The sequence below is a fragment of the Ahaetulla prasina genome, chromosome 2 (assembly GCF_028640845.1).
Source record: "Ahaetulla prasina isolate Xishuangbanna chromosome 2, ASM2864084v1, whole genome shotgun sequence".
Taxonomy (NCBI): Eukaryota; Metazoa; Chordata; class Lepidosauria; order Squamata; family Colubridae; genus Ahaetulla; species Ahaetulla prasina.
Window position 1 is genome coordinate 22,586,782 of NC_080540.1, and position 13,865 is coordinate 22,600,646.

A 13,865-nucleotide genomic window follows, 5' to 3' on the forward strand; every position below is an offset into this window, starting at 1 on the left:
TTAGTTCCCCCGTCAAAGAAACAAAAACTGATTTCATGATGAATATTGACCCTTTGTTGTATGTGGGATTTTGTTTTTTGTTTGCTTTATCCACACTATTTACGGACAACAAGCTTAGAACAAAGCTAACAGCTGAAAATCATTCTATAGTGATATTTGTAAACAGATTTAGACATAGGCTGGTTATTGAACTATCTCATTGTGTGTCTCTTAACAACACAACTGCACCAAAGAGGACATATCTGTGATATGAGAGACGATCCAGCTGGACTAGCCTTTCCAAAGATAAAAAGGTAAAGGTTCCCTCACACATGCGTGCTAGTCGTTTCTCTGCTCTAGGGGGACAGTGCTCATTTCTGTTTCTAAGCTGAAGAGCCAGCGCTGTCCGAAGACGTCTCCGTGATCATGTGGCCGGCATGACTAAATGTCAAAGGCGCACAGAACACTGTTACCTTCCCACCACAGGTGGTCCCTATTTTTCTACTTGCATTGTTTACGTGCTTTCGAACTGCTAGGTTGGCAGAAGCTGGGACAAGTAACGGGAGCTCACTCTGTTACGTGGCGCTAGAGATAGTGCTATATAAAAATATTGTACTATCATCTACATCTTATCTGCTAAAAAGATAAAGATTTCTCTATCAGCCATATCCGACTCTAGAGCACAATGTTCATCTCCGTTTCTTGGCCGAGGGAGTTAATGCTGTCTGAAGATAATTTCCATGGGTCATTGGCCAGCATGGCTATATGCCAAATGCACAAGGAACACCCGCCAAAGTGGTACCTATTTTATCTACTCACATATGCATGTTTTTGAACTGCTAGGTGGGCAGGAGCTGGGGAAAGTAATAGTAGCTCATCCGATTGTGCAGAGTTCCAGTCTTGAACCTGGGCTGTCAGTTCCCCAACTGACAAGCTCAGCGTCTTTAACCACTGGGCCATCGTGCCCCTCTACTATAAACAGAATAATGTTGTCTTAATCTATGACTACTTCAGCTTCAACCACAACAATACATGAGTACACAATAGATACAAACTTAAGGTAAACTGCTCTAAACTCGATTGCAGAAAATACAACTTCAGCAACAGAGAGGTCGATGCCAGGAATACATTACCTGACTCTGTGGTTTCTTCCTCAAACCACCAAAACTTTAACCTTAGACTGTCTACTGTCGACCTCACCCCGTTCCTAAGAGGTCTGTAAGGGGCATGCATAAGCGCACCAACATGCCTACCGTGTTTCCCTGAAAATAAGACCCTGTCTTATATTTTTTTGAACCCCGAAATAAGCGCTTGGCCTTATTTTTGGGGAGGTATTATTATTCTGGGGCACGTGGAGCAAGATGGGGCTCCTCTTGCCATCTTACCTGATTTCCAGCTCTGCCTTTAAATATTTTTTGGAACGGCTTATTTTCAGGGGGGAGGCTTATTTTAGCGCATGCGCTCAAAAGTCCAATTGGGCTTATTATCAGAGGATGTCTTATTTTCGGGGAAACAGAGTACCATCCGTGTTCTAATGTCCCTTTTTATTTGTATCCATTTCATGTATTCATAATTCATGTTTATACTTTTCTTATTTTATATATGCTTGAAAAATAAATAAAATAAAATAAAATAAATTAATTAATAGAATAGAATAGAATAGAATAGAATAGAATAGAATAGAATAGAATAGAATTTTATTGGCCAAGTGTGATTGGACACACAAGGAATTTGTCTTGGTGCATATGCGCTCAGTGTACATAAAAGAAAAGATACGTTCATCAAGGTACAACATTTACAACACAATTGATGATCAATATATCAATATAAATTATAAGGATTGCCAGCAACAAGTTATAGTCATACAGTCATAAGTGGAAAGAGATTGGTGATGGGAACTATGAAACGATTAATAGTAGTGCAGATTCAGTAAATAGTCTGACAGTGTTGAGGGAATTATTTGTTTAGCAGAGTGATGGCCTTCGGGAAAAAACTGTTCTTGTGTCTAGTTGTTCTGGTGTGCAGTGCTCTATAGCTGCTTTGAGGGTAGGAGTTGAAACAGTTTATGTCCAGGATGCGAGGGATCTGCAAATATTTTCACGGCCCTCTTCTTGATTCGTGCAGTATACAGGTCCTCAATGGAAGGCAAGTTGGTAGCAATTATTTTTCTGCAGTTCTAATTATCCTCTGAAGTCTGTGTTTTCTTGTTGGGTTGCAGAACCGAACCAGACAGTTATAGAGGTGCAAATGACAGACTCAATAATTCCTCTGTAGAATTGGATCAGCAGCTCCTTGGGCAGTTTGAGCTTACTGAGTTGGCGCAGAAAGAACATTCTTTGTTGTCCTTTTTAATGATGTTTTGATGTTAGCTGTCCATTTGAGATCTTGCGATATGATAGAACCCAGAAATTTGAAGGTTTCTACTGTTGATACTGTGTTGTCAAGTATTGTGAGAGGTGGAAGTATGGAAGGGTTTTTCCTAAAGTCTACCACCATTTCTACGGTTTTGAGTGTGTTCAGTTCCAGATTGTTTTGGTTGCACCACAAGGCTAGTCGTTCGACCTCTCGTCTATATGCGGATTCGTCATTGTCTCGAATGAGACCAATCACTGTTGTGTCATCTGCGAACTTCAGTAGCTTAACAAATGGATCATTGGAGATGCAGTCATTAGTATACAGAGAGAAGAGAAGTGGGGAGAGCACACAGCCTTGGGGGGCCCCTGTGCTAATTGTACAGGTATTTGATGTGATCTTGCTTAGCTTCACCTGCTGCTTCTGTTTGTTAGGAAGCTTGTGATCCACTTACAAGCTGTTCCGGTACCTGTAGCTGGTTTAGCTTAGTTAGAAGAATGTCTGGAATGATGGTATTGAATGCTGAACTAAAGTCTACAAAAAGGACCCTTGCATAGGTCTTTGGAGACTCAAGATGTTGTAGGATGTAGTGCAGAGCCATATTAACAGCATCATCTGTTGATCTATTTGCTCGGTATGCAAATTGCAAGGGGTCTAAGAGCGGATTCGTGATGGTTTTCAGGTAGGAAAGCACTAGCCTTTCAAAGGTTTTCATGACTACAGATGTTAGAGCAACTGGTCTGTAGTCATTCAGTTCCTTGATGGTGGGCTTCTTCGGCACTGGGATGATGGTAGAGCGTTTGAAGCAAGAAGGAACATAGCACATCTCTAGTGATTTATTGAAAATATGGGTGAAGATGGGGCCAATTGGTCAGCACAGACTTTTAAGCAAGAAGGAGTTATCTTGTCTGGGCCTGGAGCTTTTCCTGGCTTTTGTCTGTGAAATAGGTCCTGCACTTCCTTTTCTGTGATCACTAGGGGTTGTGAACCCAATGAAATGGGGTCAGTTGTAGGAGGCTTGGCTGTTGTTGGTGTGTCTGAGATGGGGGTTGTGGAGATAGGTGGCTGTAGTTTCCTTTCAAACCTGCAGTAAAACTCATTCAGGTCATCTGCCAGTTGTTGATTACCTTCAGCCTGGGAAGGAGGTTTGCCATAGCCGGTGATATTTTTAAGAGTTTTCCACATGTTTGCTGGTTCATTTGCTGAAAATGATTCTTTAGCTTTTCAGAGTAGCTTCTTTTTGCTGCTCTTATCTCCCTTGTTAGTGCATTTCTGGCCTGATTGTACAGCATTTTATCACCTTTAAATAATAAATTTTATCACCTTTAAATAATAAAGTTGTACAAACCGGGAGAACACCATGTCTGAGAAAGGTTGTTTGGGATATAGATCAGTCTACTCCCATCTTTCTTAAAGTCTGAAACTGGATGGAAGCAGAAGCCGAGAGCTCTGCCTTCTAAACTTGGCACCTGCCAGATGTGTGGACTTAAATCAAGGCTGCCATTTTTGGGCTCCATCTCTCTTTGCTGCCATCTAGTGATGATTGAATTTCCAGAGAGCCTCCAAAGCACAGCGCAGCTCTTTCCATCTCCCCTCTCCAAATCTACTAAAGAGGAAAACTGTCGAGAGGGGATGTAATATCGGAGCCACCCTTTTGAGATTTTTTTGAAGGTCTCTGAGATGTAATGAAGCTGCTGCTTCCCATCTCCCATTCTTCAGCAACAGGCTTCTTCATCCAGTTTTGGTCTCCACAACATAAAAAGATGTTGAGACTCCAGAAAGAATGCAGAGAAGAGCAATGAAGATGATGAGGGGACTGGAGGCTAAAATATATAAAGAACGGTTGCTGGAATTGGGTATGTCTAGTCTGATGAAAAGAAGGACCAGGGGTGACATGATAACAGTGTTCCAATATCTCAGGGGCTGCCACAAAGAAGAGGGAGTCAAGCTATTCTCCAAAGCAGGGGTCTCCAACCTTGGCAACTTTAAGACCTGTGGACTTCAACTCCCAGAATTCCTCAGCCGGTTGAAGTCCACAAGTCTTAATGTTGCCAAGGCTGGAGACCCCTGCTCGAAAGCACTTGAAGGCAAGAAAAGAAGCAGTGGATGGAAGCTAATCAAGGACAACCAATCTAGAAAAAAATGAGAAATTTTCTGACAGTTAGAATAATTAACTAGTGGAACAGCTTGCTTGCTTAATAATAATAATAATAATAATAATAATAATAATAATAATAATAATAATAATAATAATAATAATAATAATAATAATAATAATAATAATAATAATAATAATTATTTAATTTGTATACCGCCCTTCTCCCGAAGGACTCAAGGCGGTTTACAGCCAAGATAAAAACAGTAAAGACACATACAACACTAAAAACATACATTAAAAAACTTATTAAATTTGGCCCAATTTTTAAAATACAATCAATCCCGATAAAAATTGCCTTCAGAAGTTGTGGATGCTCCATCACCAGAGGTTTTTAAGAACAGATTGGACCACCATTTGTCTAGAATGGCATATAGTTTCATGCCTGAACAGGGGGTTTGACTAGACGATCTCTGAGGTCCCTTTCAATTCTTATTCTGTTAACCTGCCAGTGACTGATCCAGAATCATCAAATAAGTTTCATGGCTAGTAGAAATTTGAAAGCTGGTCTCTTCCACCATAGTCCACCATCCTAAATGCTACATACTGATTCTGCATTATTTATTCATTATTGGTTTGTCCCTGATTGTAAAAGTTAATTGGTTACTCTTTCCCCTATTCTTAAAGAACTCAAAACAGTCTTTTCAAACCTAGCGCTTGCCATTAAAACTCTCAAAAGTTCTACTTCTCGGGGTACCAGATCAGAGAAGGCTGGTTTAACCTTTTTAAAAGACTACATGTTGTTGTTGTTTTTAATGTCATACCTACTGTGCACATAATTGGTGCACGGCTCAGCTGGCATTGCTGTAGATGAAAGAATAAAGGCATTCAGTTAAGGCCACTTCAGACTATTTTGATCTTTGAACGACAGCATGGAAAAAAGGATGAAAATGGCAACTTCTGCCATCACCCAAACCAAGCAATAAAGAAATGCTATTGGTCTCCATAAATCCCTATTTTGGTACATTTTCCCACTTCTCTTCTACAATAACATACTGTTGGGTACTTGTGATAATTAAAAGGAGATTCTAATTATAAATTTTACACTCCATTTTAGAGTCATACAAATATTTCTAACTCTTTGGAATGCAGAGGGAAACCTGAAAAACCTCTTAACAGTTAACAGAATAACTGAGCTGGAAGGGTCCTTGAAGGTCTTTTAGTCCATCTCCTTGCTTTTTATCCTATTAAAAACCCAATGTCCTTCCAGGACTGGAGGCTTCCTTCAAAATAATTTTAAGAATTTTTGTTCATTCATGAAGAAATTCTACAGTTCCAGCAGTTATAATACTAACAGTTAGAATCAACATAAAATCTGAGATTAAGCTAAATTCACCAGCTAATAGGGAATGGGTGAGAATTTTTTTAAAAAATTACAACATTCTGCTAAAAGACAAACTTTCTGAGGGGGGTTGAAAATATTATATTAGATGGGAAAGCCACTATGCCAGGGGTGTCAAAACTCAAGGCTCACAGGCTGGATGCAGCCCATGAGTGTTTAGATCTGGCCCATGGGGCCACCCTGGAAACAGCGAAGGATCGGCCGGCAGTGCCTCTGGCACAGTGGTGGGATTCAGTCAGTTCACACCTATTCGAGAGAACCAGTTGTTAACTTTCTAAGCAGTTCGGAGAACCAGTTATTGGAAGTAATCTCATTTTGTTTTTTTCCACTTTACAGGGCTAATCCTGTAAGGAAGGCAGGAAGGAAACATTCTGGTCTTGTTTCTAGCCTAATCTTTATTGCCCTGCCTACAGAAACTGCCTCTCCGGTTAACCCTTATTACATTGTTAACAGCTAAGGCGAAGCGCCCATTGACGTGAGTGATGTTGAGTTGGCCACGCCCACCCAGTCACATGACCACTGAGCCATGCCTATCCAGTTGGTCATTAGGGCAGAGAACCAGTTGTTAAATTGTTTGAATTCCACCACTGCTCTGCCAACGAAAACACAGCTTGGGAAGGCTCTTCCAGGCTCCATTTTCAGGCAACAACAACCTGCAGCCCTCTGCCAGCGAAAACGGAGCTTGGGGGGGGCTGCACATGTCCCCTCGCTCTGTTTTCACTGGCAGAGGGCTGCAGGAAGCCATCATGGCTGAAAATGGAGCTTGGGAGCCTGTTTTTGCTGGCAGAGTGCTCAGGCCACCACAGGTGGCCCCGACATGAGTGATGTCAAGCTGACTACACCTACCCCAGCCGTGCCCACCCAGACCCCTAAGGTCAAACACAACCCTCAATGAAATCAAGTTTGACACCCCTGCCCTATATGTTTGATTTGATTGCTATCCAACTGACGTAGAAAAGCACTGGAAACAATTTTGCTCAAAATTAAGGAAAATTCAGTGAGTTTTATAGCTTGTATTTCATATTGAACAAACTCAACATGATAAATTCTATCATAAGGGTAGAAGGAATGACAGAACCTACGGACAGAGTTAAAAGAGGGATCAGCCTGGAATTTTGTGGACCTTTATTTAATTCCAAGCGGGTGCTAATCTGTTAATTGAGAATATTCCTGTGCATAGGTTGATTAGCAATAAATCAGTTTAGTTAGACTATCATGTGTGGACTTGGTCTTTCAAGCCTGACATTAAACTCAGTATGTTAGAGAAAATCTTCTTCTACTTCGCATGCACAGGATGGCGGCGTTTTGAAGATCATGCCGACGGCGGGTCGGGCTTTTTCCCGGCCGGGAAGCCGCGGGGGTTGCTCCCGAGCTCCCCGGACTTACCGCCCCGTGGACTATCGTCCCGACAGCTGGAGGGAGTCCTTTGGGGCTTGCTAGACCCCCGGCTGTCGGGAACGGGGCAGGGGCGTCGGGCGAGGGGCGGACGGCGGATGGCGGCGGCCATTTTGGCTGGGCGGGGCGCGGAACGGCGCCCGCTGAGAAGAGCCCGCCGAGAAGATCTGAGCCAGAGCGCGGCTCGCCCGGACCTACTGCCCTTTAGATCATCCTCCCGACAGCCGGAGGGAGACCTTTGGGTCTCGTTAGACCCCGGCTGCCGGGATCGGGGCAGGGGCGTCGGGCGAGGGGCGGACGGCGGATGGCGGCGGCCATGTTGGCCGGGCGGGGCACGGAACGGCGCCCGCTGAGAAGAGCCCGCCGAGAAGAGCTGAGCCGTACCGCGGCTCGCCCAGACCTACCCCCCCCCGTAGACCATCTTCCCAACAGCTGGTGAGAGACCTTTGGGTCTCGGTAGACCCCCGGCTGCCGGGAACGGGGGCTGGAATGGCGGGCGAGTGGCGGACGGATGGCGGTGGCCATTGTGGCTGGGCGTGGCGCGGAGTGGCGCCCGCTGAGAGGAGTTTGGCCGATCCGCGGTTCGCTACCAGGCGGCTGCATGAGTCACCAGCGGCCAACTACCCGGCGCTTTTGGGCAGCGTGCCTTTCATCGGCGGAAGCGTCTAGCGGCAAGGACACTATCTGCGGTTCTGACCTTAACATCATTGACATTGCTGGCGGCCATTACCATCGGCGGCCATGATCATCTGCGACGATCGGTGGCGGCCATTTTGGAAGGGCGCGGATTGGCGCGTACTGGAAATGGCTGGTTAGCTGTACCCGGCCGTCATGACATCGGCGGCGGGGAGCGGGCTGCTGATTTTGTTAGCGGCTCTGTTAACAACATTGACACCAACGACCCTTTCGTTGACAGATGGCGGGGTCCATTCTATGCCGGGCGGGGGAATGGCGCCCTCTGGAAAGAGTTGGACCGGACTGCGGTTTTTACTGCTGGACTGTCGGCCATTACCGCAAGCGGCTGGACGGTTTGCCGCACTTTCTTTAGCGGCACGGCTACCGCCGGTTTGGACATGGTCTGCCCGGGCAGGCGGAACTTTGATCTTAGTTGATGGGCGATATCATGGGCAGAATTCATCATCCCAACTTCCATTCTTTATTCCATCAGATTGTTGCCATACCGGCCTTTTGCTGTGGCCTGAAACTATTCAGGTTCTGCCTGTTGTCCGCGATACCATCTATCGATCCGGGAATCCCCCTTTTTTCCGCTGTCATTTACATCTTAACGCATGAAATATACGTCTGCCGAACTTCTTCGACTGCGAGGTTCCCCCGCCTCGCAGGAATGGCCCTCTGGGTTATCAAGGGCCGGCCTTAACGAGGGGTCTTGGGACCCGGAGAGGTGGCATGCGAGGAAGAAGAATTTGTGGGGTTTTGTAGATAGGTTTTTTAATAAGGGTTTCTTAAAGGGGGGGAGGGTAGTGTCGGGTGGGGGGAAGAACCCGTCAGGGAGGGCATTTTTAGGGGTATCAGTTCCTGTGCATGCTCGTGGCGGTGAGTTAATAGGTCCGAAGGTTATGGGGGCAGTTTGTGTTCCACTGGTGGAGGGTGGTGCTATTTGCACGGTATGGGGGAGGGGCAGATTTGGCAGAAGTGGGGGCTCGAATCATGTTAAGGGGGTGCGCGCTCGATGCTTACAGGCGATCGCGCGCCTCGAGTCCCCAGACTTTTCCCGTTCCCCGGATGGCCAAGACCCTCAGAGCCCGGGCCTTCGGCTGATGTTGTGTAATGCACGGTCCGTGGCCAATAAGGCCCCCCTAATTCACGATCTTATTCAGGGGGGTGCCGCGGACTTTATAGGCATTACGGAGACCTGGTTGGGCGCAGAAGGGGGCGTGCCCCTGGTACAGATGTGCCCGCCAGGTTTCCGTGCATTCCATCAGCCGAGAGCCCAGGGTAGGGGTGGGGGGGTGGCGGTTGTGATTAGAGAGAGTCTGGGGCCGAGGAGACCACTGTACCTCAGATTGCGGTGTGAATCCTCTTGTGAAGTGGGGCCATAGATGTCAGATGGGCTTGCTGGTCGCGTACCTGGCTCCTTGCTGCGTGACAGCTGCCCTGCCCGAGCTCCTGGAGGTGCTTGCCGGGTGGCAGTTGAGACCCCAGACTTTTAGTCATGGGGACTTTAACTGCCATCTTCCGGCTCGCCATCAACAGCAGCCCGGGAGTTCATGGCTTCCATGACGGCCTTGGACCTGACCCAAGTAGTTGATGGCCCTACTCACATTGGGGGAGGCACTCTGGACCTGATTTTTCTCTCTGGTCAGTGGTTGAGAGATCTGGACTTAAAGAAAATAGTCACTGAACCTTTGTCATGGTCAGATCACTCTCTTCTTCGCCTGGACTTTCTGACCGCCATTCACCACCGCAGGGAGACGGAGCCGACACGTTGGTTTCGTCCCAGGCGCCTGATGGACCCAGATGGGTTCCGGACGGAGCTTGGGCCATTCCTGAGGGTCTGGCTCACGGCTCGGCTGAGGAACTTGTTGCGCCTGGGAACAGGCCGCGCGGGGCCTTAGACGGTGTCGTGCCTCTGCGGCCCCTGACCTGGCCCAGGGCCCAACCGGCCCCTTGGTTCTCCGAGGAGCTGAGGGGGATGAAGCGCCGGAGAAGACGCCTAGAGAGTTCCTGGAGGTCTAGCCATTCGGAAGCTGATCGGACACTAGTGAAGTCCTATACTAGGACTTACCTAGTGGTATTGAGGGAAGTGAGGCGGAGCTACGCCTCCTCATTGCATCGGCAGATAACCGCCCAGCCGCCCTGTTTCGGGTGACTCGCTCCCTCCTACATCAGGGGGAGCGGGATGACCCATTGCAGGGACGTGCTGAGGAGTTTAACGGTTATCTATACGATAAAATCGTTCAGCTTCGGGATGGTTTGGACCAAGATTGCGGTGATGCGGGGGAGATGCTCGAGGGTGGTCTTGGTGACATTGTTTGGGATGAGTTTGACCCTGTGGCTCCCGAGGACATGGACAGGTTGTTGGGTAGGTTGAATGCCACCACGTGTTTGCTGGACCCGTGCCCCTCCTGGCTGGTGCTGGCCACTCAGGAGGTGACACGAGGCTGGCTCCAGGCGATTACGATCGCTTCTTTGGTGGAGGGTGTCTTCCCGGCCGCCTTGAAAGAGGCGGTGGTGAGGCCCCTCCTTAAGAAGCCTTCCCTGGACCCGGCTGTTTTAGGTAATTATCGTCCGGTCTCCAACCTTCGCTTTGCGGCGAAGGTTGTAGAGAGTATGGTGGCATATCAGTTTCCCTTGCACCTGGATGAAACTGTCTATCTAGACCCGTTCCAGTCCGGTTTCCGACCCGGTTACAGCACGGAGACGGCTTTGGTCGCGTTGGTGGATGATCTCTGGAGGGCCAGGGATAGGGGTTGTTCCTCTGCCCTGGTCCTATTAGACCTCTCAGCGGCTTTCGATACCATCGACCATGGTATCCTGCTGCGCCGGTTGGAGGGATTGGGAGTGGGAGGCACCGTTTATCGGTGGTTCTCCTCCTATCTCTCCGACCGTCGCAGTCGGTGTTGACAGGGGGCAGAGGTCGGCCCCGAGGCGCCTCACTTGTGGGTGCCGCAGGGTCGATCCTCTCGCCTTCTGTTTAACATCTACATGAAGCCGCTGGGTGAGATCATCAGTGGTTTCGTGTGAAGTACCAGCTGTATGCGGATGACACCCAGCTGTATTTCCACACCGGACCACCCCAACGGTTATCAAGTGCTGTCCCGGTGTCTGGAGGCCGACGGGTCTGGATGGGGAGAAACAGGCTCAAGCTCAATCCCGCCAAGACAGAGTGGCTGTGGATGCCGGCATCCCGGTACAGTCAGCTAACCGCGGCTGACCATCGGTGGCGAGTCATTGGCCCCGATGGAGAGGGTCCGCAACTTAGGCGCCCTCCTGGATGAACGGCTGTCTCTAGAAGAGCATTTGACGGCCGCTCCAGGAGAGCGTTCTACCAGGTTCGCCTGGTACGCCAGTTGCGCCTTTCTGGACCGGGATGCCCTATGCACGGTCACCACGCACTCGTGACGCCCCGCCTGGATTACTGCAATGCTCTACATGGGGCTCCCTTGAAGGGCATCCGGAGGCTGCAGTTAGTCCAGAATGTGGCTGCGCTGGTGATAGATGGAGCCCTCGTGGCTCCCGTGATAACACCCATCCTGCGCAGACTGCACTGGCTACCTGTGGCCTTCCGGTGCGCTTCAAGGTTTTGGTGACCACCTTTAAAGCGCCCATGGCATTGGGCCGGGTTATTTACGGGACCGCCTACTGCTACCGAATACCTCTCACCGACCTGCGGCGCCTCACAGAGAGGGTCTCCTCAGGGTGCCGTCAGCGAGGCAATGTCGTCTGGCGACGCCCAGGGAAGGGCCTTCTGTGGGGCTCCCACCCTCTGGAACGATCTACCCCGGACTTTGTCAGCTTTCGGACCTTCGGACCTTCCGCCGCGGGCTTAAAACATACTTATTTAATTGTGCAGGACTGAGTTAGATTTTAAATTTATGGGTTTTAAATTGGGTTTTATTTTTATACTTTTTAATTAATGGGCTTTAGAATAAGTTTTTTAATTGTTTTTATATTGTATTTATATTGTATTTATCTGTTTTTAGTGCCTGTAAACCGCCCTGAGTCCCTCGGGAGATAGGGCGGTATATAAATATGATTAAATAAATAAATAAATAAATAAATAAATAAATAAATAAATAAAAATAAAAAGAAATAGGTTCCTATTATCATATGTAATAGTCCTATAAAGCTGTCTACGTTTGGGATGCACATTTTTATTAAAATAGGACAAAACCCAATTTGAACCAAATCACAACTGAGAAAATCACAATGAATCCTTCGTTGGCCTTACTAAGTTTTTGTTTTGATTTGATAATCAAAAACACATTAAAGTCTAAAGAATTGATAGTTTTCTTATTAGTTATATTCCAAAAAGCAGTGGCAAGATGTTAGAAAACAAAGCAGAATTTGAAAATGACTATATGGTAGCAAATGTGCTGGAAAATTGATCTAATGAAAAACAATATCAAAAAAGAGATAGCCATATTATGGTAATACAGGCAATTTCTATTTTACCTGGCTAATTAGGCACAAGAAAAGCACAGCAATTGTTTACTACCCAGGTTCTTAAATAATGTAATTAACTAAGGTTGTAAACATTTTGTTTCTACACTATACATACTGCAGAAATGTTCATAGATAATACATTTAAATTTTTAGAACATTAGCTAGTTGACTAGTTTGATTGAACTAATTATAGGTCCCATTTGAATGCAATATGTTTTGAATCAAACTTCAAAATTTTATATCTGATCATCTTTGCTGAATGCATGAAATTGCACCAAGCAATGTTTGAATGTATTAAATTAAATGGATATATTTGATTATATTAAATGAGTACATTCTACTGGAAAGGCTGATAACTGTCACATTTAAATTCTTCCTGATCAAATTATCATCTTTATTAAACATCACATTTAAGATTGTCTCTGAATGATCTGAACCTAACAAGAAAAAGAGAAGGAAAGGAATGAAACGGAAAATTGGGAAAAAAAATACGGAACTAAAGGACTGTAGCCAATTTCTGAGACAGCATAGATTAAAATATAAGGAAGAGTTCATAAATGGGAAACAGGTCTTAAAAAACCCAAATCTCAATATCTCTCTCTCTCTCTCTCTCTCTCTCTCTCTCTTTTACAAATAATATGCTTTCTGCAGAAAGCAAGATCAGCTAAGTGCATATTATAGAGGGGCACTATGTGTCACGTGACACATTTCGGGGGTCATCTATAATCACATCTTCTTTTTGTAGCTTTTCACTTTCTGCAGCTCCAGAGGGCTCCAGATTTTATCACAGCAACAGTGCTGAGAGCAGAGGAATTAAATCTCTCTGCCGCCATGCATCACCTTCCCCCACCTCCTCTAAGTCACTCATCCCAAGGCTGTGCCTTATCGCGAAAAGAAATCTGGACTCTCTTGTGAGGTTGTTGGAAGTTAGCACCTACCCCTCTCCTAGAAAAATGAAATATTAAAGGAAATATTAAAAAGGCAGGATATTATGTAGGAATTTAGCACCCACCCCCCTCCTAGAAGAATGAAATATTTTAGAAAATATTTAAAAAGGCAGAATATATTTCCCTGGATGAGAAATGGAGAAACATGTTGTAAAGACAAAGCAGCTCCCTGCAACTTCCTGCCACCTCCCCCCCCCACCTTTGTCAATGGGCCATTAAAGCCTCAACCAAGCTCACTCAATCCCCCCATCATTTGCAACACAATAGAACAGAAACTCACCACATGGCAAGGCTCAGGCAAGCTTGAGGGACAACCTACAATGTTAGCTAAGACCCCTAGACCACCTGGGAGTTTGACAACCAATCAGGATACTCTTCCTGTGCCCCAGAAAGTTCAAAGCTCAGAAAAAGCATAAAGCCAAGGATCTCAGCCCGTTTCTGTTCAGGATCTCAAGCCATGTGATCTTGACCACCATTAAACCATCTTTCCAAGCAGCCTCCATGTTTCCAGTGTCTTTGTCCCCACTTGGAACTGAACCCAGATGGATGTTTCTTCCAACAATTATAT

The 13,865-nt window shown here is 46.4% G+C and overlaps 1 protein-coding gene across 2 annotated transcripts in view; it reads right to left on the reverse strand.

Moving 5' to 3' along the window:
• The window catches only part of KLHDC8B (kelch domain containing 8B), a 100,171-nt gene that overhangs the window by 26,888 nt on the left and 59,418 nt on the right, over positions 1-13,865 (reverse strand). The window lies entirely within an intron of this gene.